Here is a 25,197-nt window from a genome sequence, read left to right as displayed (position 1 = left end):
GTCCCTGCCCTTGCTCAGTGGGTTAAGGATCCGGCGTTGCCGTGAGCTGTGGTGTAGGTTGCAGACGCGGCTCGGATCCCGCGTTGCTGTGGCTCTGGCGTAGGCCGGTGGCTACAGCTCCGATTCAACCCCTGGCCTGGGAACCTCCATATGCCGCGGGAGTGGCCCTAGAAAAGACAAAAAAAGAAAAAAGAAAAAAAAAAGAAAAAAGAAATTGCAAAGGAAGCTGAGAAGGAGCAGGCAGAAATGTAGGAGGAAACCATTTTTAGAGTTGTCTTGGAGTTCCTGTCGTGGCGCAGTGGCTAACGAATCCGACTAGGAACCATGAGGTTGCGGGTTCAATCCCTGGCCTTGCTCAGTGGGTTAAGGATCCGGCGTTGCTGTGAGCTGTGGTGTAGGTTGAAGACGTGGCTCGGATCCCGCGTTGCTGTGGCTCTGGTGTAGGCTGGTGGCTACAGCTCCCAATCAGACCCCTAGCCTGGGAACCTCCATATGCCGAGGGAGTGGCCCAAGAAACGGCAAAAAAAAAAAGACAAAAAGAAAAAAAAGAGTTGTCTTGACCAAGTCTTTGCCCTATCTGCATGAAGAACAGCAAAGCCTAGAGTCTGAACCGAAAAAATAAAAGAAGGAATGGATGAGTGAATGAATTAAAATCTCTTACCATTCTTGAGCTGCCTTTATGCACACACCAGTATATTTAGTAGCTGCGTCAACTTCGGGGGAATAGCTGATGTCACCGGGCAATTCTGCCAAATGAAACACGCAGGCCATCATTTGGGGCATCCCATTCACTGCTGAACTCCCTCTTTCCTCCCCAAGTTCTAGGACTAAGTCCCAGGTTCTTATTTGATCCATTTCTAGATTCCCTTTCACTTGATTCTCTGCCCAAGCCTGAGCTTGGAAAATTAGCTCATCCTGAAAAACTTAGGAAACTTCTTAATGAGCTCGATTTTCAGCTGTTAAACCTGATGGAACTCACAAAAATGTTTTAAAAAATCAACTGTGACAGCCCTGACAGGAGACAGGAAGGCTATTAGCAGCCCGTATTAGAAGTGAATGAATGCCAGTACATACCTGATCTCCCCAAGCAGTGAAAGACTGATGGTTTCACTGAGAAGCAATCACAAAGACAGGCTGAGGCCAAGACAAAAGGAGGGGGCTCTATTTTCCTTTGCTCGTTACATTCCCACTTCTCTTACCACTAAGATACACTCATTATATAAACACCTCTGGTTAAAGAACCCAGAGAGAAACAGCAAAAAGATCTTTGAACATTATTTGCTTCTCTAGATATCTACAGATAAGAGTATTAACTCGTATAAGTACTCTTGTGATAGTTCTATCACGGTGGCTGCAGCCTGTAAGAAATTATAATTTTGAAATCCCACCCCTGAGGTTTATTATTGAGAAAAAAAGAAAATCTGCTTATGCCAGTGTTACAAATTTGGTTCGGTGTTTAAAAATCCATGTAAATAGCATATTTGATTAGAACTGCAAAGTCCCCTCTTTTTACAAATGAGGAAACTGAGGCCCAGAAAGGGAAAAGGACCTGACCATGGTCACAAAGTGAGTAAATGGCAGAGCTGGAACATTCTCCACCTCCCACTCCCAGCTCAGGGCTTTTTCTTTTCACTACACTTGAGCGTGTACTAATGGAAAACAAATTAAAGCAGAAGATTGCAAAAGGGTTAGAAAACCTGAAATTGCTCATAAAGCATTGTTATTTTCTCAACTGGTTTTCTGCAGCACCCGAAATTCTAGCTGAAGTAATCCACCAAGCAAAACAAAGTGGATGACAGTCAAATACTAATCACTACTTTCATTTGAAAGCATTGTATTTACAGCCTTTGTTTTTTTCTTCACAGGGTGAGGCTCCACATATGTTAACATCTGAATTTAATGCCATGAAGGTTTGGTATAATGACTGCTGAATATCACAGGTGATTCCTGGGCCATCAGGCGTAAGTATTGGGCCAGTAAACAGCTAAAATTCCTCACTAACAAGGCTGGAACTCACTCACCCAGTTCTGTGAGATGAACGGAGATTAAATCACTGATGACATCAGAAAGGTGGGGTATTTTTTGGCCACACCTGTGGCATGTGGAATTTCCCAGGCCAGGGATCAAACCGCGCCATAGTCGTGACAATGCCGGGTCCTTAACCACTAGGGCACCAGGAAACTCTCAGACAGGAATTTTTTATGAATAAAAACAGGGAAAAATAGGGCTAAGAAGGTTGTGTGTGTGTGTGTGTGTGTGTGTGTGTGTGCAGGCCAAGTGTGTGGAATTAAGTACCACTCTCTGGAGAGCTCCACAGGGAGTGCGGCCCCCTGGAGTGTGCCATCCTTAATAGCTCCACGGGGAACTGAGGGAGCAGAGAGAAGTCTTTCCCTCACAATACGGACAGGAAAAGGGAAGCAGTAGTGCATTTCCTTGCATACCTTTTTCCTCATATATTCTCAATGTGCACTTTAAGAAGAAGCATTTTAAAAAGCGTGTTCCCAATTAAGTTTCACTTTTCACTTTGTTAAAGCTCAGAAACAGCAGCCACTGCAGAGGAGAGAAAAGACCTCTCAAGAGAGTGGTCTTTGTCTTTGCTAAGGCAACCAAGGGTTAAATTAGGGGGCCCGTGTCTTGCCTTTTCTGAGAGTGAGAGACTGAGAATATTCACTCTCCAGCTACCTTTCACTTCCCGGTTCACTTGCAGCCTGGAATTGTTAGGAAACCATTGACTGAAACCACCCACCTTGGTCAGGCAGGATGATAGCTGCTTGCACGAGTGGTCTCACAACAGGAAGCCCTGAAAAGGAACAAGGTGCTGTCCTGAAGACTTAACCAGAAGGATGTGGGAGGGCCCGCCAGGAGGGAGGAGACGACCAACCTCCCAGAAGCCTTGGCGCTGGAATCCGTCTGGCTGAGAGGCACGCATGCCTCCAGGAAGGACCCCGAGTCAGGCCAAATATGGGCCAAGCAAGAGGATTGGCTGGAGACAGCCCGGAAATTAACCCCCCACCTCCACAAAACCTGAGATTGAGAGACACGTGGCAGAACAGTTTTCCCGGGTTCCTTTACCCTGCTTCTCTCCACTGGGCGCCCCTTCCCAATAAAGTCTTGGCCCCTGGAAGGGGTCCCCCTTCCTATAGCAGAATTAGACAATATTGGCTTCCCATCCGCCTCCAAACCTGGGGAAAGAATCAAATATCTGGGTGGAGTTGCCATAGCGGTGCTTCTATAAAACTCCTCTTTCCAGGAGAACAAAAGCAACAGGTGAGATGAAAAGGCACTTCTAAAAGCAAAAATTATCTTTTTAATTTTATTTATTTATTTATTTTTGCTTTTTAGGGCCGCACCAGAGGCATATGGAGGTTCCCAGGCTAGGGTTCCAATCGGAGCTGTAGCTGCCGGCCTACGCCAGAGCCAAAGCAACGCCAGATCCCAGCTGCATCTGCGACGTACACCACAGCTCAAGGCACCGGCAGAACCTCAACTCTCTGAGCGAGGTCAGGGATCAAACATGCAACCTCATGATTCCCAGTTGGAATCCTTTCCGCTGCACCAGGACGGGAATCCCCTATCTTTTTACGTTGACACTCTAGGGAGTTCCCCTCGTGGCTCAGTGGAAATGAATCTGATGACTAGCATCCATGAGGACGCAGGTTCGATGCCTGGCCTTGCCCAGTGGGTTAAGGATCCGGCATTGCCGTGGGCTGTGGTGTAGTTTGCAGACATGTCTCGGATCCCGTGTTGCTGTGCCTATGCCATAGGCCAGCAGCTACAGCTCCAATTCAACCCTAGCCGGAACCTCCATATGCCTTGGGTGCGGACCCAAAAAGACAAAAATAAATAAATAAATAAATATAAAATAAATTGACACTTTAATCAGTGGGGAAAAAATTGTTAAATAAGCCAACAGAGCATTTATGTGCTTAGCCTTGTAAGGGCAGAAGGATATATATATATATATATAGTCTTTGCATTCACACAGCCACTATTTCAGCCTGGGAGACATGACATATACATTCAGTAATAGCAGCAATTTAAGAAAAAAAAGAAGAAATAAGTAAAATATTTTTCAAAAAGGAGTTCGAGTGTGGCTCAGCAGTTAAAAATCCAGCATTGTCACTGCAGCAGCTTAGGCCACTGCTGAGGTGTGAGTTCGATCCCTGGCCCAAGAACTTCCACATGCTTTGGATGTCGCCAAAAAATGCATATATAAGAAAATACAGAGGCTGAGTGTAGCGTGTCGTGATGGGAATTCATAATGTAAGGAAAGTGATTAGGGTAGAGACCTCAATGGAGTGTTTGTAGAGGAGGTGGCCTGTGAAGAAAGACTAGGAGAACTGCAGGAACAGAAAATCAAGTGATAGGATTAACACAGGTGTTCATAGGAAGGCGAGGAGACCAACAGATTAGGAAGAAAGTTACATAGAAGAGGTGCAGCCTCAAGCAGACAGCAGAATCTGGACCTGATGAAGCTAAGAGAACCAGGTACTGTGAAGGTCTGAACTCGTACAATTTAGGGAAAGCGAAATTGCCAAAAAAAAAAAAAAAGAAAAGTAGTTAGGCAGGATAGACTCAGGAGAGAAAAATCCAGAAAGGATGTGGTTATGGAACACCCACCCAGCAGGAGATAATGAGGGCTTAGATTACAGAATTGGAAAGAGATCTGGCATTAATGAAACCAGTAGGTCCCTGTGGGGTTCCTGGGCACAGAAGCCTTTCTGTGTCCTCCCATTTCTCGCCTGTAGAGACTAGGCTTCAGCCTCCATGACCATCCCTAAATTCCAAAATGCAAGTTCAAACAGTTGCTAATCAGGGAAGAGAAGGGGTACAGAGACAAGGGAGGAGCAGTCAAGAGACAATAGTGCCGCCTTGGGGCAGGGTCCTGGTCCCACCCCAGGGGATACACATAACAATATCTTTGAGTTCTTCCACAGAACTAAACCCCCAACAAGTGGAAGGAATTAACTACTTGATGAAGCATTCTTTACTCCAGAAAGAAGGTCACTGTGCTAGAGCCTCAAGGACCACTAGAACCCCTCTCAGGACCACCTGATACCAGCTTTAAAGAAGAATGCAAGCTTGCAGCTACCCTGATCCAAATCTGTGGCGCTATTTTCCATTCCTGAACTATAAGACCCCTTCTTACTCTCTCCCAAAGAAAGACACCATCTTTAGGGTATTAGCCTGCTCTGGCCTCCTTGCCTGGCAAAGCAATAAAAGCTACTCATTTCTACTTCATGCAAAACTCTGTCTCTGTGTTTCTTTAGGCACCAGTGGACAAAGGCCGAGTTTTGACCACATTAGTAGGGTCAAATGCACCAGAGCTAAAAGAAGAAGGGAGAAAAGTTAAAAAATTTGGACTTAAAAAAAAAAAAAAAAAAGGGAGTTCCCGTCGTGGCGCAGTGGTTAACGAATCCGACTAGGAACCATGAGGTTGCGGGTTCAGTCCCTGCCCTTGCTCGGTGGGTTAACGATCCGGCGTTGCCGTGAGCTGTGGTGTAAGTTGCAGACGCGGCTCGGATCCCGCGTTGCTGTGGCTCTGGCGGAGGCCGGTGGCTACAGCTCCGATTCAACCCCTAGCCTGGGAACCTCCATATGCCGCGGGAGCGGCCCAAGAAATAGCAACAACAACAACAACAACAAAAAAGACAAAAGACAAAAAAAAAAAAATTTGGACTTACACAACAGCCAGTGACAAAATTAGTTTAACTATGATGATGCCGTATGTCATTGCTCTGGAGTAAAGTGGAATCTCTCTCTCTTTCTCATCTCTCGCTCACGTATGTGTACATGTGTGTGTGTGTTTTACACACCATGGTAATTTCCCCTATGCCTTCTGCTCTTCTTCATGGAGATGTTAGAAAACAGGAAGGTGGTCAAAAGAATTAATACGTACTGATACTTTTTTGTATTAAATTAATGATTTATTATTTATTAATTCACATAATAGGAAGTCCAGAAGTAGAGCAGACTCTAAGTACAGTGCAATCAAGTGCTGGAACAATTGGCTCTCCATATGGAAAGTGAACCTCAACCCTTACCTCATGCCACACACAAAAATTAACTCTGAATGATGTTCACAATCCAAATACCTGACATAGGACTTCCATCCAGAAACAAGGATGTAGCTTTAAAAAAATCTAATTTTTAAATGGACAATGGATTTGAACAAATATTTCACAAATAATATATAGTAATGGACAATATGCATGTAAAAAGACACTCAATATCATTAGTCTTCAGCAAAATGCAAATTAAACCAAAATGGGATACCACTACTCACTCATTTGAATGGTTAGATTTAAAAAGACTGATAATGCAACGTGTTGGAAAGCAGGCAAATCAACTGGAACTCTCATACATTGCTGGTGGGAATGTAACATGATACGAGCCCTTTGGAAAACAGTTTGTTAGCATCTTGTAAAGTTAAACATACACTCACCATATGTCTCAGAAATCCCAGTCCCACGCAAGAGGAATGGAAACCTATGTTCACCAAAAAAAAGGCTTACATATGAATGTTCATAGTAATTTTATTTATAAGGATCAAAACCATGACATATCTTAAATGTCCAACATCAGAAAAATAAACAAATAGTTTGTATTTATGCAATAAAATACTAGTCATCAAAAAAGGGACATACTGGTAGGGACGGAGCAGGATCATTGCACAAGTAGTTGTAGGAGTCCTAGTAAGGGACCATAGAGAGGGAAACCTAGGGTACTTTGGGAAATCACTGTAAGTTAATAATTGCTCAAGAAAGCCATCAGAACGAGGCAGACTTGCTTGACTAGTGGAGGCATGAGATATGCTTAGGTCATTGGATGGGGGATGGGGTGAGGCCTGCATTCAGGTTCAGACCAAGGGCAGGAGTTTAAGGACCATCCTTCTGCTGATTTGAATAAGCACCATGACAGTCCTAGTTTGCCCTTACAGGGTCAAATACCCTCCTACCAGATACCAAGGAGGAGCTACTACTTGAAGAAAGAGAAGAGGTGGTCTTTTCCCACCCCCACTCCCCTTGGATTATAAAACTGTAGGCCACCCACCAGATCCTCGGGGCAGAGCCTCCTTGCCTGTCCACTTGCATCTCTCACAAGCGTCCTATCCTAATAAGTCTCTTTCTTGCCTATCACTTTTTGTCTTGCTGAATTCCTTCTGCATGGAGGCACTAAGAACCTGAACCTCAGTAAGTCCAGACACTGCGTGAGTAATTCTAATTTTAAAACTGTGGGTTCAAGTCCCAATCAGGGTTTAGGCTGGATTCGAGTCCCAGCAGGTGGTTTAAGTCCCAAACTGGGTTCTGGCTGGGTTCAAGCCGTAAATGCTGTCAGGTTCAATACTGCTGATATAATTACTACATGTTGAATTTCAAAATCCTCATGCAGAACAAAAGAAGCCAGACACAAAAGCAAACCTAGTGTTTCATTTATATCAATTGCTATAAAAGGTAAAACTAATCCATAGTTACATAAAGCAGATCCATAGTTGCCTGGGGCCAGAGATGGTAGGACTGACTACAAAGCTGCATGAGAGAACTTTTGAAGTGACAGCAGTGTTCTACATTTTGATTGTGGTGATGGTGTCATGGGTATATATGTGTGTGTGTGTGTGTGTGTGTGTGTGTATGTCAAAACTCATCAAGCTGTACAATTGGAAAGGGTGCATTTTATTGTGTGTAAAATTCTTAAAATCTTTATTGTTGATAATGCTCCCTCCCCCATGGAGGTAGTATGTCAGAGTAATAATGAGTGCATATCTAATACTTTCCTCGCTTCTTCGTTTATAAAAAAATTATAAAATATGAATTAATTCAAGCATACATATGACAGAAAATAATATAACAGACACATTCATGCCTACTGCTGAGATAAAAAAGATATAAATAGTTTGTCTGATGGAGCTCTAAGAAAGGACAAAAGAGATAAAACACTACTCTTACAGGTTAAAGCCCCACTTTCAAACTTTCTCCCTCCCTCTCTCCTCCCCAGAGAGAGCCACTTTCCTAAAGTTGATGTTTACTAATCAGCTGCTTGGTTTTGCACATTCACTATAAAAATGTATGTCCATAAATAATGCATAACATTGTTTTATATATTTCTGAATGTATATAAATGGAATCTATTGCATGTATCTTCTTTTAAATCGCTGTTATCATTTGGCATTATTTTTTAGATTATCTATATTGATACAGACAGATCTAGTTCATTTATTTTAACCACTCTATGAATAAGGCCAGACAGTTTATTTAGCCATTCCCCAACTGAGAAATGGCACGTTATTTCAACTTTTTCACTTTTATACAGAGTGCTACAAGAAACATCCTCATATATGTTTTTTATACATACATACAAGTGTTCATCAGGGTAGACATAGATGTGGGATTGCTGGTTTGGCTTAAGACTATTTGGTTATTATAACATAACAACCCCCCTTTAAATCTGGTATTTTTGCTTATGAATCTGAAATTTGAGTGAGAATGGCTCATCTTTGCTCCACGCAGCATCACCTGAATGGCTCTACTGAAACTGGAGTACCCACTCGCAAGATAGATCATTCTCATTTTTGGCAAATTGGTGTTGTGTTGTGAGCTGGGCGTTCAACTAGCACTGTCAGCTGGGGACCTCAGTTCCTCTCTACGTGTTACTCTCCATGTCACTGCTTAGATTTTTCTCACAGCATGGTAGATCGACTTCTAAAAGTCCCAGGCAGAAGATCAAGATTTCTTCTGATCTTGGGACTAAAATCTTAGAACATCACATCCATTGTATTCCTTAGTCAGTAAGTCACTAAAGCCAGCCCAGATTGAATGGGAGTAGTGACAAATTTGTAGCCATTTTAAATCTACCACATTTCCCCCTCTAAGTGATAAGGATGGAGTAGGATAGTTACACAGGTGGTTGTAGAAGTCCCAATAAGAGACACAGGTGGTTGTAGAAGTCCCAATAAGAGATAGAGTGGAAACCTAGGGAATTTGGGGAGATCACTGTAAGTTAATAATTGTTCAAGAAGGCCATCAGCATGAGGCAGGCTTGCTTGACTAGTGGAGGCATGAGATATGCCTCAGGTCATTGGGTGAGGGATGGGCAGAGGCTTGCATTCAGGTTCAAGCAGGAGTTTAAGGATTATTCTTCTGCTGATTTGAATAAGCACCATGACAGTCCTAGTTTGACCTTATAGTGTCAAATACTCTCTTACCAGATACCAAGGAGGAGAGCTGCTACTTGGAGAAAGAAGAAGGGGTGGTCTTTTCCTACCCCTATTCCCCTTAGATTATAAAACTGAAGCCCACCTAATCCTTGGGGCAGAGCCTCCTTGCCTGCTCACTTCCATCTCTCACAAGTATCTTATCTTAAAAAATCTATTTCTTGCCTATAATTTTGTCTCTCGCTGAATTCCTTCTGTGCTGAGGCACAAAGAACCTGAACCTCAGTAAGTCTACACACCAGGTGAATGATTCTAATTAAAAAAAAAAAAAACCTATGGGTTCAAGTCCCAATCTGGGTTTAGGCTGGGTTCAAGTCCTGGCACATGGATTCTGGCTAGGTACAGGCCATAAGTGCTGCCAGTTTCATAGCCATAAATTATTTACATTTCTCATATATGCAAAACACATCCATCCCCTCACAAGATCTCCTGAAATTTCAGTCTGTTTTGACATCATGTTCAGGTTTGATGATCAGGATCTCATCAGCTAAATCAGCTCTAGGTGGAAATAAGGGGATAAGGTTCCTCAGGTGAATTTCCTTGAGTATAGATCCTTGAGCTATAAAGACCTGTGAAATAGACAATTTACATGCCATACATGCCCAACATACAATGCTGAGGTACAAATTTCATAACCACAGTAGACACTTCCGTTCACAATGAACAGAAGCAGGAGACATATGGTAGTCTATAGCAACACTGAAACCCAGCTAGGCATGTATCACTAGTTTTCTTCTTAGGCCCTCTCTGGCTATGACTGTCCATAGCTCTTGGCTCCATCCTCTGAATCCTTTCTTTTTTTTTTTTTTTTGTCTTTTGTCTTTTGAGGGCTGCACCCGCAGCATATGGAGGTTCCCAGGCTAGGGATCTAATCGGAGCTATAGCTGCCATCCTTCACCAGAGCCATAGCAATGCCAGATCTGAGCCGTGTCTGTGACCTACACCACAGCTCACAGCAATGCCGGATCCTTAACCCACTGAGTAAGGCCAGGGATCGAACCACAACCTCATGGTTCATAGTTGAATTCATTAACCACTGAGCCATGATGGGAACTCCCTGCATCCTTTTTCATATATAAGAAATGGCCCATGAACAGGCAGGACTTCTGGAGTGGTGGTATGAGGTGTTTGATGAAAATTTCTGCTGTGAAACAACCATTTAAGCATTGAAAAATCTTTTTTTTTTTTTTTTTTTTTTTTTGCTTTTTAAAGCCATACTTGCAGCATGTGGAAGTTCCCAGGCTGTGGGTCAAATCCAAGCTACAACTGCCGGGCTTCACTACAGCCACAGCCACTCGGGATCGGAGCCATGTCTGTGACCTACACTACAGCTCACATCGACACTGGATCCCTGACCCACTGAATGAGGCCAGGGATCAAACCCGCATCCTCATGGATGCTAGTCGGATTTGTTTCTGCTGCACCACAAAGGGAACTCCCAAAAACTTATTTTTTAAAAAACATTTAAAATCCCCAGAAATTGTCTTAAGGAAATACAGAAAACAACGAACTACTTATCCAATAAAATCTACTAAATCTCAGCAATAATAGTGAGAATCTGTGGCATCCGAGCCATGGCCTGCTCCCATGCCCCACCTAACAGCTCTGTACAATGAACTCTCCACTCTAGACAGGTGTGCACAGGAAGACAGTTGCTCCGTGTCCCTACAACTCCTAGTCAACAGCTAGTTTCACCCTGCAAAGAATAGCTTGCTGGTGTCTTTCTTCCTCCCCAGCCGCATGTTGCAGAAGTTCTATTCTAGGCAGGTGAGTCTGAGGGGATTCCCTTTCCCCATTCACCCCCCAGCCATAGAACAAGAGCTTTACCTGAGGAAAGACAAGCTGAGAATACTGGTGCCCAGTTGGCTCCACCCCAGCTCACTCAGACAATACAGATTCCACTATGGCTGTGGCAAGCTACCATCATCCCTGGCACCCTTTGTTAAAACAGAAGTGTCCCCAGAAGCACCAAGCCACTGTCCCTGCCCTCAGCTTAAATGCCGTGGTCCAGAGCTTCTGCCCAGGAGGAGGGGCAGGCCACAAGGACCAAGAGCTTGACAACTCTGCTTAAGATGATGGACTTTATTTAAAAGAGAGCATGGAGAAGTTAATATTTAAAGGCATTGTGGAAAACAGTGGAGATTTTGTTGGCAAGCTTTTAAGAGGTACTGGTATCTCCATGGTAGCAATAATCATAAATGGCAAACCAGTCAAAAGACTAAGAGAATCTGAGAGACAGCCAAGAAGAACCCATCCTGGGATTTCACTCTCAACACAGCCCTAGATCTCTTTGATGAGAAATTGTCATTATACTTTACTTCTTTAAGCATTATTTACTTTGGTTCTTTGAACATATTTATAATACCTGCTTTAAATCTTTTGTCTGTGTTTTTCCCATCACTTCGCATCCAAAGACACATATCAGTTTGTGCCATTATCAGTGATGTTAATTTGATCTCTTGTTTAAGGTACTGTCTTTCAGTTCTCTGAACTGTAACAGTATCTTTTTCCCTTTGTAAATAGCACTAAAATTTTCCTAAGATTGACCATAAGAGCCTATTTGAGTCGTTCTTAGGTCCTTTTGCCATATCCTCCTTTTCTTTGACCATTTCATTTCTTCCTGATATCATAAATCATTTCTGGCTCACCTGTGTTTTTCCCCTGCTGCAGATCTGGACTCAATTATTTCTCCAAGGAACTATGAAAGTATAGCCCTTTTTGAGGGCTCTTGATTTATATAGGGGTCTCAGTTCTATCTCCGTGTAGACCAATGAACTTATCTCCTATGCTTACACAAACGCATATAAACTCAGGCTCTTGGATTGCCAAGATTAACATTCTCCCATGCTAAGTAAGTCTTAGGTTCAGCTCACATGCTTTCCACTCTGTTTTCTTTTTAGACCCCGATTCCTAGAGATTTCTCTTCTTAACCGAATACTCAACTGTGCATCTTAAAAAGTGAAATATTTTATTGAGCAATGGGTATTTCACAGAGAATTTTAAATCTATCTAATCTGTCAGACCACCTTTATTTCTAATTGCAGCCTTTGGAAATATTCGGGACCTGAGAAGAAAATTCAGACAGAATTCTATTGGGTTCCTTCTTTCCTAGACAATATTACGGATGATTTTAATCTTCAGGTTGAATGAAAGAAAACAAGAGTCCCTTCTCTATCCCTGGCCATTTTCCATGTTCCTTTCTTTACAGAAAGATATAAGGCCTGGGCTTCCTCTCACCTCCTCTCGGTAGTTGTTACCTCTTCTTCTTTTTCACAGTTGTGGTTATGGATAGAGCCACAGCCTAACTAGCTTTACCCTTCCTTGGGGTCCCAGATGATCACCTGCTTTAAAGTTCTTCTCATTTTAAGGGATTTATACTTGATCATGTGAAGATATACACAGAGGCTAGCAAATCATTAGAAGGGTACAGTACACAACCCTCAGTTATAATCCCTGTTCTGTTGACATTTTATATAATAGGGTCCTTGACACAAGTTTTCCCAAACTCTAAAGACCAAGTGGACAATAGACCTCAAAGAATCAGCTTGGATTCCAAAGACCAGATCAACTCCTCTTGGCCTAGCCCTTCCTCCCCACCTACTCAATGAACGATGATTCTGCTACAGGGGATATTAACTTTTTAAAAATATTTCACTGATTATGCATCAACATCTGCATGGCAAATGTACTATCTAGGAGCAACAAGGAAGGTGCATTGAAATTCTGATTTAATAACAACAACAAAAAAGAAAGATGTTCTTCAGAGGTCCATTTATGCACCAGAAAACCAGACTATTGGAATATTTGTAGCACATTATATTATCTTAAGATTTTGCTTTAGGTTATAAAAGAGTGATGTGTATGTGTTAAGAGCAGGGTTGCTAATTTTACCTCAACACATCCATGTAAGTATTAAGAATATATATTTCCATAAGTCAATCTCCCCATATTTGACTAAATTTCCCTTAGGTAGGTTCCTGTCAGCTCTCCACAAACAAAACAAAATCAAAGAATTAGGACAGATCTACACATACATTGTATAAATGAGTCATTTCATTTTGGTTCTTGAAAACAAGCCTCTAAAATGCATCTTCATGTGTACAAGCATCATTCTGGAAAAGAAAGGCAAACTATGATTAAAATAAAATTTTTGAGTCTAATAATTTACAGTTCAGGTACTCTGAGGCCACGAATGAAATATTCTATGGCCAAAATCCCATAATCAGAAAAAGTCCCATTCAAAGGGGTGTGGTGGTGATGGCAGAGTAGGAAAGCCAGGAGCTCACCTCCTCACACAGGCATACCAAAATTATAACCATTTCCAGAGTAACTGTCATTGAGAATGATCTTAAGACTAGCAGAGAAGATTTTCCACAACTAAAGATATAAATAAAGGACCACAATAAGACAGTTAGGAGGGGTGGCAATGCTATATAGTCAAGACCCATACCCCTGAGTAGGCAACTCACAAATGGGAGGATAATCACAATTGCAGGGGTTTACCCAAGGAGTGAGGGGCCTGAATACTACATTGGGCTCCCTACCTGGGGATTCTGAACCTGGAAGATAAGCTCTCAGAAGGTCTGGCTTTGAAGGCCAGCATATCTTGTATATGAGAGAGCCAGAGGGCAGTAGGAAACAGAGACTCTACCCTTAAGAATGCACACAAAATCTTGTATGCTTTGACTCTTAGGGCAGAGACAGTAATTTAAAGGGAGCCTAGGTCAGACCCACTTGCTGATCTTAGAGAGCCTCTCAGAGAGATAGGAGAAACTGGAACACCTTTAGGGACATAAATGCTAGATGCAGCTATTTTGGGGTTCTCAGACTACCATGAGGACACTGGTGCTGGCAGGTGCCATTTTGGAGTCCTCTCTATGAGCCATTAGTGCCTGCAGCTTATACATCCACTAGTGTGTTGGCACCAGCTCTGTGACTGCACAGACCAAGAAGTCAGCTACACCAGGATGCAGCCCTACCCACCAGCAGACTGGCATCAGGCTCTGGGCCCACTGCAACCCCACAGACAACCACCCCAGGACCTAGCCCTATAGCCAGCTTCCCCAAGACCCAGTCCTCCCCACCAGCAGGCTGGCACCAGGGCAACTCTGGACAACACAGCCAGATATGTTAGGACCCAGCCTTACCCACCAGTGGGCCAGCAGCATCTTCAGGAACAGAGCCTGGCAGCCAACTGGACCAGAAGCCAGGCCCACCCTCCAGTGTGCCCACCACAATGGAAGGGTCCATGCAGCACACATAGGGAGCACCCCTAGAGGATATACTTCTGGTGACCAGAGGAGAGTCTGGGCCCCATAAGATAGAAATGTAATCAACCTACCTAATACACTGAAATTGAAACAGAGAACTAGGCAAAATAGACGGCAGAAGAATAAGTTCCAAAAGAAAGGACAAGCTAAAACCACAGACGAACTAAGATAAGCAATCTACACAATAAAGAGTTAAAGGTAACGTTCACAAAGATGCTTAAGGAACTTGGGAGAAGAATGGATGAACACAACAAGGAGCTTATTATAAAGAGTTAGAAAATGTAAAGAAGAAACAACAGTGATGAAAGAATATAATAACTGAAATTTAAAAACAATACACTAGAAGGAAAAAACAGTAGATTAGATGACACAGAGGAACAGATCATTGAACTGGAAGACAGAATAGTGGAAATCACTGAAGTTGAAGAGAAAAAAAGAAAAAAATTAATTGGGGATAGTTTAAGAGGCCTCTGGCACAACATTAAGCATATTAACATTTGAATTACAGGGGTCCTAGAAGAATAGCAAGAGAAAGGGGCAGATAACTTATTTGAAGAATGTAATAGCTGAAAACTTCACTATTCTGGGAAAGAGACACCCAGCTACAGGAATCACAGAGAATCCCAAACAAGATGAACTCAAAGAGATCCACTCCAAGACACATTATAATTAAAATAGCAAAAATTAAAGCTAAAGAGAGAATATTTTAAAAAGCAAGGGAAAAGCAACTAGTTACATACAAGTGAACTTTCATAAGACTATCAGTTGACTTTTCAGCAGAAATTTTGCAGGTGATAAGAGAGTGATTCTTTAAAATGATGAATAAAAAACTCTACAACCAAGAATACTCTACCTGTCAAGGCTATCATTCAGGTTTGAAGAAAAGAGAAAAAGTTTTACAGTTAAGCAAAAGCTAGGAGTTCAGGACCATTAAACTATCTTTACAAGAAATGTTAAAGGAACTTCTCTACATGGAAAAGAAAAGGCCACAATCAGAAATATGAAAATTATCCCCCCAAAAAAGCTCGCCAGTAAAGGCATATATACAGTAAAGGTAATAGAAAAACCACTTATAAAGATGAAAGTAGTAAAATTATCTATATACACAATAAATAGTTAAGGGATACACAAAATAAAAAGATGTAAAATATGAAGTCAAAAACATTAAATGTCTCGGAGTGCAAGGAGTAAAACTTGTTGTTAAAATGCATTTTAACTTAAGAAACCATCAATTTTTTTTTTTATTTTCCCACTGTACAGCAAGGGGGTCAGGTTATCCTTACATGTATACATTACAATTACATTTTCCCCCCAGCCTTTCTTCTCTTGCAACATGAGTATCTAGACAAAGTTCTCAATGCTATTCAGCAGGATCTCCTTGTAAATCTATTCTAAGTTGTGTCTGAGAAGCCCAAGCTCCCGATCCCTCCCACTCCCTCCCCCTCCCATCAGGCAGCCACAAGTCTTTTCTCCAAGTCCATGATTTTCTTTTCTGAGGAGATGTTCATTTGTGCTGGATATTAGATTCCAGTTATAAGTGATATCATATGGTATTTGTTTTTGTCTTTCTGGCTCATTTCGCTCAGTATGAGATTCTCTAGCTCCATCCATGTTGCTGCAAATGGCATTATGTCATTCTTTTTTATGGCTGAGTAGTATTCCATTGTGTATATATACCACCTCTTCCGAATCCAATCCTCTGTCGATGGACATTTGGGTTTTTTCCATGTCTTGGCTATTGTGAATAGTGCTGCAATGAACATGCGGGTGCACGTGTCTCTTTTAAGTAGAGTTTTGTCCGGATAGATGCCCAAGAGTGGGATTGCGGGGTCATATGGAAGTTCTATGGATAGATTTCTAAGGTATCTCCCAACTGTTCTCCATAGTGGCTGTACCAGTATACATTCCCACCAACAGTGCAGGAGGGTTCCCTTTTCTCTACAGCCCCTCCAGCACTTGTTATTTGTGGATTTATTAATGATGGCCATTCTGACTGGTGTGAGGTGATATCTCATGGTAGTTTTGGTTTGCATTTCTCTTATAACCAGCGATGTTGAGCATTTTTTCATGTGTTTGTTGGCCATCTGTATATCTTCTTTGGAGAAATGTCTATTCAGGTCTTTTGCCCGTTTTTCCATTGATTGATTGGCTTTTTTGCTGTTGGGTTGTATAAGTTGTTTATATATTCTAGAGATTAAGCCCTTGTCTGTTGCATCATTTGAAACTATTTTCTCCCATTCTGAAAGTTGTCTTTTTGTTTTCTTTTGGGTTTCCTTTGCTGTGCAAAAGCTTTTCAGTTTGATGAGGTCCCATGGGTTTATTTTTGCTCTAATTTCTATTGCTTTGGGAGACTGACCTGAGAAAATATTCATGATGTTGATGTCAGAGAGTGTTTTGCCTATGTTTTCTTGTAGGAGTTTGATGGTGTCCTGTCGTATATTTAAGTCTTTCAGCCATTTGGAGTGTATTTTTGTGCATGGTGTGAGGGTGTGTTCTAGTTTCATGGATTTGCATGCAGCTGTCCAGGTTTCCCAGCAATGCTTGCTGAATAGACTTTCTTTTTCCCATTTGATGTTCTTGCCTCCCTTGTCAAAGACTAATTGACCATAGGTGTCAGGGTTTATTTCCGGGTTCTCTATTCTGTTCCATTGGTCTGTCTGTCTGTTTTGATACCAATACCACACTGTTTTGATGACTGTGGCTTTGTAGTATTTCTTGAAGTCTGGGAGAGTTATGCCTCCTGCTTGGTTTTTGTTTCTCAGGATTGCTTTGGCGATTCTGGGTCTTTTGTTGTTCCATATAAATGTTTGGATTGTTTGTTCTACTTCTGTGAAAAATGTCATGGGTAATTTGATAGGGGTTGCATTGAATCTGTAGATGGCTTTGGGTAGTCTGGCCATTTTTCCAATATTGATTTTCCCAATCCAGGAACATGGAATATCTTTCCATTTCTTTACATCTTCTTTGATTTCTTTGATGAAAGTTTTATAGTTCTTGGCATATAGGTCCTTTACCTTCTTGGTCAGGTGTATTCCGAGGTATTTGATTTTGTGAGGTGCAATTTTAAAAGGTATTATATCTTTTTATTCCTTTTCTAATATTTCATTGCTGGTATACAGAAATGCCACTGACTTCTGAATGTTAATCATATCCTGCTACTTTGCTGAATTTATGAATCAGTTCAAGTAGTTTTGGGGTTGAGTCCTTAGGGTTTTCTATGTATAGTATCATGTCATCTGCATACAGTGACAGTTTTATCTCTTCTCTTCCTATATGGATGCCTTTGATTTCTTTGGTTTGTCTAATTGCTGTGGCTAGGACTTCCAAAACTATGTTGAAGAGCAGTGGTGAGAGTGGGCATCCCTGTCTTGTTCCAGATTGGAGTGAGAAGGCTTTCAGTTTTTCCCCATTGAGGATTATATTTGCTGTGGGTTTATCATAAATGGCTTTGATCATATTCAGGGATGTTCCCTCTATACCCACTTTGGCGAGGGTCTTGATCATGAATGGATGTTGGACTTTGTCAAATGCTTTTTCTGCGTCTATTGAGATGATCATATGATTTTTGACTTTTCTTTTGTTAATGTGGTGTATGATGCTGATTGATTTGCGTATGTTGAACCATCCTTGTGAACCTGGGATGAACCCAACCTGGTCATGGTGTATAATTTTTTTGGTATGTTGTTGGATTCGGTTGGCTAAGATTTTGTTGAGAATTTTTGCGTCTATATTCATCAATGATATTGGGCGATAGTTTTCTTTTTTGGTGGTATCTCTGTCTGGTTTTGGAATGAGGGTGATGGTGGCATCATAGAATGTCTTTGGGAGTATTCCTTCTTCTTCAGCCTTTTGAAAGAGTTTAAGGAGGATGGGCACCAATTCCTCTTTATAAGTTTGATAAAATTCACCTGTGAAGCCATCTGGTCCTGGACTTTTATTTGTAGGGAGTGATTTTATGACCTCTTCAATTTCATTTCTAGTGATCAGTCTGTTCAGTTGGTCTGTTTCTACTTGATTCAGTTTTGGCAGGCTGTAAGATTCTAGAAAATTGTCCATTACTTCCAGATTGTCAAACTTGTTGCCATATAGTTGTTCATAGTATTCTCTTATGTTTTTTTATATTTCTGCTGTATCCGTTGTGATTTCTCCTTTTTCACTTATAATTTTGGTTATTTGGGTTCTTTCTCTCCTCTTTTTAGTGAGTCTGACCCGGGGTTTGTCAACTTTGTTTACCTTTTCAAAGAACCAGCTCTTGGTTTTATTAATTTTCTCTATTGTTTTTTGAGTCTCTATTTTATTGATTTCTTCTTTGATCTTTATAATTTCCTTCCTTCTGCTGACTTTAGGACTTTTTTGTTCTTCTTTTTCTAAGTCATTTAGGTGGAGGGTTAAGTTGTCCATTTGGGATCTTTCTTCTTTTTTGAGAAAGGCCTGTATTGCTATAACTTTCCCTCTGAGCACTGCTTTCGCAGCATCCCATAGGTTTTGAGCGGTTGTGTCTTCATTATCATTTGTTTCAAGGTAGTTTTTAATTTCCTTCTTGATTTCCTCATTGACCCATTGGTTTTTTAGTAGCATGTTGTTTAGTCTCCATGTAGTAGGTTTTTCCTCTTTCCTTTTCCCATGGTTGATTCTAGTTTCCTGGCATTGTGGTCAGAGAAGATACTTGAGATAATTTCTATGCTCCTAAATTTATTGAGATTAGCTTTGTGTCCCAATATGTGGTCGATTCTTGAGAATGTTCCATGAGCATTTGAGAAGAATGTGTATTCTGCTTTTTTTGGATGTAGTGTCCTGACGATATCGATGAAGTCTAACTTTTCTATTGTTTCCTTTAGGATCTATGTTGCTTTATTGGTTTTCTGTCTAGAGGATCTGTCCATTGATGTGAGGGGGGTATTAAGGTCTCCTACTATGATTGTATTCTCATCAATATCTCTCTTTAAGTCTGTTAATATTTGTTGTATGTATCTGGGTGCTCCTGTATTTGGGGCATATATGTTGACAATAGTAACATCCTCTCCTTGGATGGATCCCTTAATCATTAAGTAGTGTCCTTCTTTGTCTTTCTTTATCTCTTTTGTTTCAAAGTCTATTTTGTCTGATATGAGCATTGCGACTCCTGCTTTTCTGTCATGTCTATTGGCTTGAAATATTTTTCCCCACCCTTTCACTTTCAATCTATATGTATCTTTTGTCCTAAGGTGAGTTTCTTGTAGGCAGCATATTGAAGGTTTTTGCCTTTTTATCCACTCAGCCACTCTGTGTCTTTTTATTGGGGCATTCAGTCCATTGACATTTAAGGTGATAATTGATAGATGATTATTTATTGCCATTTGAACCTCGTGTTCCAGTTGATTCTATGGTTCTCCATTCTTCCTTTCTTTTTTTTTTTTTTTTTTTTGGTTGGATGGTCTCCTGTTATTATCTGATTGAGTGTATTTTTTTTTTTCATTTTTTGCAAATGCAATATTTGGTTTTGGCTTATGGTTGCCCTGTTTTTTAAGTATGCTAACCCCTTCCCATAATTGTGTGTTTTAGCCTGATGGTCCTGTAAGTTCAAACACTTCATTACTATATTAAAATTAAGAAGAGAAACATACAAACAAACAAAAAGGGTTATTTGCTTCCTAACATCCCTTGCCCACATTTTATGGTTTTGATGACTCTTTTTTATTTTTTTCTTTTTAATTTTATTTTGTTTGAAGCATGTTCATGATTAAATCTGTATGCTGGCTTATTTGAGTGGCTGCTCTCTGATTGCGGTTTCCTCAGTCCTAGTTCTTCCTCTTCTTCTTTTTTTTTTTTCTTTTTTCTTCCCTTTCCTTCCTTTCTTTTTGGTTTAGAGAAGCCCTTTCAATATTTCCTTTAACCTGGGTTTTGTGTTGCTGTATTCTTTACGTTTTTGTTTGTTGGAAAAAATTTTTATTTCTCCTTCTATTTTAAATGATATTCTTGCTGGATAGAGTATTCTAGGTTGCATATTTTTCCTTTTAGCACTTTAAATATCTCTTGCCATTCCCTCCTGGCCTGTAGTGTTTCTGTAGAGAAATCAGCTGATATTCTTATGGGGGTTCCCTTGTAGGTAACATTCTCCTTTTCTCTTGCTGCCTTTAGGATCCTCTCTTTATCACTAACTTTTGCCATTTTTATTATGATGTGTCTTGCTGTGGGTCTATTTGGGTTCAGTTTGTTTGGGGCCCTCTGTGCTTCTTGTATCTTGAACCCAGTATCCTTTAGATTTGGGAAGTTTCCAGCGATAATTTCTTCAAATATATTTTCTATCCCCTTTTCTTTTTCTATTCCTTCTGGAATTCCTATTATGCGTAGATTGGCCCGCTTTATATTATCCCATAGGTCTCTTATATTGCTTTCCAGTTTTTTGATTTGGTTTTCTGTCTGTTGACCGGATTGAGTGATTTCCATTATTCTATCTTCCATATCACGATTCGTTCTTCTGCATTATTCATTCTGGTTTTTACTGCCCTTAGTTCAGTTTGCATCTCTGCAAATGAATGTTCTAGTTTTTCTTGGCTCCTCCTTATATTTTCTAGTTCCTTTCTGAGGGTATCTGCATTCCTGTTCATATCTTCTCTTAATTCCTTCAGTATTTTCACTATTTCTCTTTTGAACTCCAGGTCTGTCAGACTGTGGAGATCTGTTTCATTGTTGACTGTTTTAGGTGAGTTCTCCTGTTGGTTTGACTGGGGGTGGTTTCTCTGCTTCTTCATCTTGCTTGTTGTTTTCTTTCTCCTGAGGGAGTTGTACTCTCCGTGATTGGGCAGTGTTTGCCTTGTCACTGCCGTGGAATATTTCCTGAGGGCTGGCGTTGTTGGTCAATCTTTTTTGAGGCAGTGTGGCTTTTCTGGAGTGTTGATGGGGCTAACAGTGTTTCTTTGAAGCAAAGGAGGGCTTCCTGAGGGCAGACAGGACTGGGAGGTCCACACCACGATGGTAGCAGATTTCACTTGGTCATGCAGAGCTTGCTCTGGTGTTTTTAAGCTGTGGGGTTCTTGCGGGGGGTTGGCGGTGTTGGGCAGCTGTTCCTCAGGAGTGCAGCACTTCCTGGGGGCTGGAGCAGCTATCTTGGTCACTGAGAACCTAAGAGGCTCTTCCCTAGGGCAGCCCAACTCAGAAGGACAGCCTGCGAATGTAGGCGGATCTTTTCACAGTCTGGCTGAATTTGTTGCAGTTTTTCTGGGCTGCAGGGGCTCTTCTAGGGGGCTGGTGGTGCTGAGCAGCTATTCCGCGGGAGGGGGGCACCCCCTGGGGGCTTGGGAGGGTAGCAGGGCCACTGGAAACCCAAGAGGCTCCTCCCCAGGGCAGCCTGACTCAGAAAGACCATCTGAGATCTTTTCCCGGCTTGGCCAGGCTTGTTGCAGCTTTTCTGGGCTGCAGGGGGTGCTGCCTGGAGCTGGCAGTCCTATGCAGCTGATCCTCTAGAGCTTGGCACCCCCTGGGGGCTTGGGCGGGTAGCAGGGCCGTTGGAAACCGAAGAGGCTCCTCCCCGGGGCAGCCTGACTCAGAAAAACCATCCGGGAATTAGGCAGATCTATTCACGGCCTGGCTAGGCTTGTTCTAGCTTTTCTGGGCTGCAGGCCTTTTCTCGGGGGCTGGTGGTGTTTGGTGCTACTCTGTGGAAGTGTAGCCCTTCCAAAGGGCAAGCAGGCCTGTGCAGGGACAGCCCCTGCGGTGGTAGGCTTCAGGCAATTGTTGAGGCCAGCCCTCCTGGATGGCAGGCAGCCCCAGGTTCGGCGAGAGCGTAGGGGGTGGTGGGGGTGGGGGGAGGGGATGCACTGGGAAGCACAGCTTTCAGCTAGCTAGCAGGCCTGTAAGCTTGCTGTGGTGTGGGGGGTATTCTATGGGGACCCACCCCTTCTTCTCTCCCCTCCCCAGCACGGGCGCAGACCAGGCTCTTCTCCCAGGTTCCCTCTGATGCGGCTTTCCACTTCCCCGCCCCTAGAGTATTGCTCCCTTCCTCTGCGACAGCTTTGTTTTCTAGTCTCCCAGGCAGTCTCTGCCCCGTCAAATGGTTTCTAGACCTCCCAAGCAGTTTCCGCTCCACCCCGCACCCCCAGCCCGGGGACTAACTTCTGGAGCCCTGGTCTCGGTGCCCAGCCCCCACCCAGGCGTCCCCCAGCCCTTTCCCGGGGACTAACCTCTGGAGCCGAGGTCTCGGTGCCCAGCCCCCACCCAGGCATCTCAATTTTTGGTGACCGTGCCCGTAGTTCAGATGGTCCGTTAGGTTCTTGATCGGCTTTTCCGTACTCCAACTTACTGCTACACTCTTCTCTGCATCTGGAGATTCCTCCGGTTCGTTTGATCTTTCCCCCGTGTAGGTGACTTTCCAGGGTGTGGGATCCCTTTCTCCTCCGCAGTTCCCTTTCGGGAGCGCCCGTCCTGCTCGGATTCACTTTCACTCTCCTCTTTTCTCCCGTTCTGCCCCGTAATGTCACGAACTTCTTGCCGTTATTGGAGTTTAGGTTCTTCTGCCAGCGATTGGTTGCTGTTCTGTGCAAGTCATTTATTCTGTAGATGTGCTTTTTTTTGTTGTGTTTGTGGGAGAGGGCGAGTGTGTCCCCCTACTCCTCCACCATCTTGTCCTCTCCCAGAAACCATCAATTTAAAATGACCAAATATATATAGGTGTTATATATAAGCCTCATGGTAACCACAGGGTGAACATCTATAACATATATGCACCAAAAAAAGACAAAGAAGTTCATACATAACACTAAAGATAGTCATCAAATCACAAAGGAAGAGAGCTAAAACAGAAGAAAGGAACAAATAAAAACAAAAAACCTACAAAAATAACCAGAAAACAATTGACAAAATGGCAGTAAGTATATACCCATCAATAATTACTTTAAATGTAAATGAACTAAAGGCACCAACAAAAGACACAGAGTTGCTGAATGAATAAAAACAAAACCCATACATATCCTTATTACAAAAGACTCACTTCAGATCTAGACATACAGACTGAAGTGAGGAAATGGAAAAAGATATTCTATGCAAATGGAAACAGAAAGTTGGGATAGTTTACATCAGACAAAATAGACTTTAAAACCAAGACGGTCCCATGAGACAAATAAGAACATTACATAATTAGAAAAGGATCAATCTGGCAAGAAGACATAACAGTTGCAAATATATATGCACCCAAGTGGGAATGCCTAAATACAATATTAACAAGCATAAGGGGAGAAAATGATAGTTCAAAATAATAGTACTGATTACATCAAGGGATAGCTCATTCAGATCAAAATTAATAAGGAAACACTGGCCTTAAACAACACATTAGGAGAGACAGACTTAGTAGATATATATGGAATACTCCATACAAAAGCAGCAGAATACACATTCTTTTGAAGTCCCCAAGGAAAAATTTCCAGAATAGATCACAGGATAGACCAAAAAACAATTTAAGAAGATTGAAATTATATCAAGCATCTTTTCTGACCACAACAATATAAGACTAGAAATTAACTACAAGGAAAAAAACTGCAAAAAACTACAAATAGATGGTGGCTAAACAATATGCTACTAAACAATCAATGGATTATTGAATAATTCAAAGAGGAAATAAAAAATACATGGAGATATATGAAAATGGAAGCACAATGATTTGACATCTAAAAAACACTGAAAAGCATATCTTAGAGGGAAGTTCATAGCAATACAAGCCTGCCTCAGGAAACAAGAAAACAAGGAACTAGAAAAAGAAGAATAAAAAAATCCTAAAGTTAGTAGAAGGAAATAAATCATAAATATAAAGCAGAAATAAATGAAATAGAGACTAAAAACAAAAGAAAATATAAATGAAACTGATAACTGGTTCTTTGAAAAGATAAACAAAATTGATAAGATTCAGCAAGAAAAAAAGAAAGGGTCCAGGAGTTCCCATCATGGCACAGCAGAAACAAATCCGTCTAGGAACCACGAGGTTGCAGGTTTGATCCCTGGCTTTGCTCAATGGGTTAAGGATCTGGGGCTGCCATGAGCTGTGGTAAAGTTCAGAGACACAGCTCGGATCCTGCGTTGTTGTGGCTGTGGCGTAGGCTGGCAGCTACAGCTCTGATTAGAACCCTAGCCTGGGAACCTCTATATGCCATGGGTTCAGCCCTAAAAAAGGACAAAAAAGACCAAAAAAAAAGAGGAAAGGACCCAGATAGATAAAAGCAGAAATGAAAGAGAGGTTACAACTAACACCACAGAAATACAAAGGATCATAAGAAACTACAATATGCCAGTAAAATCATGAAAATCCTTGAAAAAAGCACAGTATGCTCTTGACATCAGTCTTGGCAATATTTTTTTTTTTTTTGGATCTGTCTCCTTAGGCAAGGGAAACAAAAGCAAAAAATAAACAAATTGGATCTAATTAAACTTAAAAGCTTTTCCACATCAAAGGAAACTATTAACAAAGCTAAAAGGCAACCTATTGAAAAGAAGATATCTACAAAAGATATATTTGATAGGGAGTTAATATCCAAAATATACAAAGAACTCATGTGACTCAACATCAAAAAACAAACAACCTGATTAAAAAATGAGCAGAGGACCTGAATAAACATTTCTCCAAAGAAGACATGCAGATGGCCAACAGACACATGAAAAAATACACAACATTGCCAAGCATCAAGGAAATGCAAAGCAAAACCATAATGAGATATCACTTCACACCTCTCAGAATGGCTATTATCAAAAAGT

General features: G+C 41.6%; 1 long non-coding RNA gene across 3 annotated transcripts in view; it reads right to left on the bottom strand.

The window, feature by feature from the left end:
- LOC125118244 (uncharacterized) overlaps positions 1 to 2,892 on the bottom strand; it is a 41,673-nt gene extending 38,781 nt beyond the window's left edge. For all 3 annotated transcript variants that reach the window (XR_007132802.1, XR_007132801.1, XR_007132803.1), the window contains exons 1-2: positions 2,747 to 2,892; positions 662 to 746 (exon numbers count right to left, since the gene is read on the bottom strand). This is a non-coding gene — a long non-coding RNA (uncharacterized LOC125118244). The remainder of the gene's footprint in view (positions 1 to 661; positions 747 to 2,746) is intronic.
- Between the last annotated feature and the right edge of the window lie 22,305 nt (positions 2,893 to 25,197).

Source organism: Phacochoerus africanus, chromosome X (genome assembly GCF_016906955.1).
Source record: "Phacochoerus africanus isolate WHEZ1 chromosome X, ROS_Pafr_v1, whole genome shotgun sequence".
Lineage (NCBI taxonomy): Eukaryota > Metazoa > Chordata > Mammalia > Artiodactyla > Suidae > Phacochoerus > Phacochoerus africanus.
Note: the sequence above shows the minus strand (reverse complement) of the source record. Positions and strands in the feature narration are given on the sequence as shown.